Source organism: Hemibagrus wyckioides, linkage group LG25, assembly GCF_019097595.1.
Source record: "Hemibagrus wyckioides isolate EC202008001 linkage group LG25, SWU_Hwy_1.0, whole genome shotgun sequence".
Taxonomy (NCBI): domain Eukaryota; kingdom Metazoa; phylum Chordata; class Actinopteri; order Siluriformes; family Bagridae; genus Hemibagrus; species Hemibagrus wyckioides.
This window is the reverse complement of record NC_080734.1, coordinates 3,894,007-3,895,891: the sequence shown is the minus strand read 5'-3', so window position 1 is coordinate 3,895,891 and position 1,885 is coordinate 3,894,007. Positions and strand designations below refer to the sequence as shown.

The window sequence follows — 1,885 nt, the reverse complement described above, 5'->3', positions numbered from 1 at the left end:
AAGGTGAAACGTAGACATTTTAAATCAGATTTTAAAATCAGGAAAACAAATAAATCATGTTACGCTCTACAGACAGCTAACCTGCTAATTGTTAGCTGCTTTATTTAAAAAAAAAAATTATAATATCAATACATCCGATCATCCATAATGGATCATATCTAGTCTTTATTTAACTCTATTAATTTCTCGAGAGAGGTCTGAAACGCTCAAAACATCAGCATTTCCCTGAGAATCCTGTATTCTTCAATTAGGATCTCATTTACATACATTTGCATAGATTTACATAAGAGCTGTAGTTGCGTTCCTCTGCCTCTAGGTGGTGATAGAGTTCTGGGTTTTTTTTGTTTTTTTTTTGACGTGTACATTTTATAGGATTAATTACAAATAAATCACCAAAAGCAGCAGATTAGATCTTGGTTTTTTTTTTTCCTGTTTAGATTATTATATTTAAAGCAGAAATGTAAATTTTTGTTTAATCTCTAAACCGTAAACATGTTATTTCTAAAGGCAAGCTTTTTTAAATAAAAATAAAATAAATTAGATTTTTTAAATAAATAAATAAAAACAGACAAAATTGACCAAATTTGATGAAAATTAAACATTAAAAATGACAACATTGACAAAACAGACAAAAATAAATAAATTTACATAAATCAAATAAAAGAAAAGAGGTATAATATTAAAATAAACCACATTTTTAATTTGAATTCTTTAGTCAGCTTGTAAGCTCCGTGACTATTGTTTACTCTTTACCTTGCTCAATATTCCACTTCAGATTTCTTTGAATGTGAATGTTAAATATCTTTTCTGTTTTTTTGTTTGTTTTTTTCCAGTCAAGATTTAAAATTTTATTTGCACTGTAATTTTTTGTATAGATTTATTATAAGAATTATTATTATTATTATTATTATTATTATTGCTATGTTAACAGTTGATGGAGCCTCATAACGTTAAACGTCTTCTCATCAGTCATTGCCTTTCCTCACATGCTTCATCATGTGTGACTGGGAGAGGACGGTCGTCCACCGAGCCCCACCCCCCTCCCCACCCCCCTCCGGTTTCGGACGTGTCTCACTTGTACACATTTCTTAAGAAAACCCAACAAAAGCACAATAAAAGAAGAGGAAGCGTTCCATATATATTTGAGAAGACGTTCTGTTTACATGCCTTCTGTTGATTTGTAAAGTGTAGAGGTTTAAAGATTTCCCGGTCATCTTAACAGTATTTAAACATTTCTTAAATAAATTGCAAAAAGAAAAGAAATATATTTGAGGTGCTGTAATTTTTCATGACGTGGAAGTTGATAATGAAATAGCTTACTGCTTGCCTCCTGCTCCTTAAGGTGTACTGCCGTGCCGTTGCTTTCTGGGCCAATAAATTCATTTCTATTCGTAGGTGAAATGTCACGTGACGTCTCCTGGTGTTTATTCCTGATAAACGCTCGCGACTGCCTTCACACTCTTCCATCCAGAGTGCTGTCTCTCTCTCTCTCTCTCTCTCTCTGTGTCTGTCTGTCTCACTCTCTCTCTCTCTCTCTCTCTCTCTCTGTGTGTGTGTGTGTGTGTATCTTTTCCATCAGCAGCAGGATAATTGCGTGTCTCAGTGAGTAATCAGTCGAGGTCTCTGAAGAGGATGCTCTGATCGCCAAGTGCTGCTGCTGTTCTCACCCTGAGTTCTGAGTCAGTCAGTAACCCTGTGAATACCACAGCACACTAAACACCTCCTCCAGAGACTAAACACAGCACACTAAACACCTCCTCCAGAGACTAAACACAGCACACTAAACACCTCCTCCAGAGACTAAACACAGCACACTAAACGCCTCCTCCAGAGACTAAACACAGCACACTAAACGCCTCCTCCAGAGACTAAACACAGCACACTA

General features: G+C 35.5%; 1 protein-coding gene across 4 annotated transcripts in view; it reads left to right on the top strand.

Moving 5' to 3' along the window:
* The window catches only part of sipa1l1 (signal-induced proliferation-associated 1 like 1), an 80,118-nt gene extending 78,712 nt beyond the window's left edge, over positions 1 to 1,406 (top strand). For all 4 annotated transcript variants that reach the window (XR_009203583.1, XM_058379584.1, XM_058379583.1 and 1 more), the window contains one exon: positions 1 to 1,406. This exon is cut by the window's left edge. The gene's annotated coding sequence lies outside the window, so the exon portion shown is untranslated.
* The last annotated feature ends 479 nt before the right edge of the window (positions 1,407 to 1,885 follow it).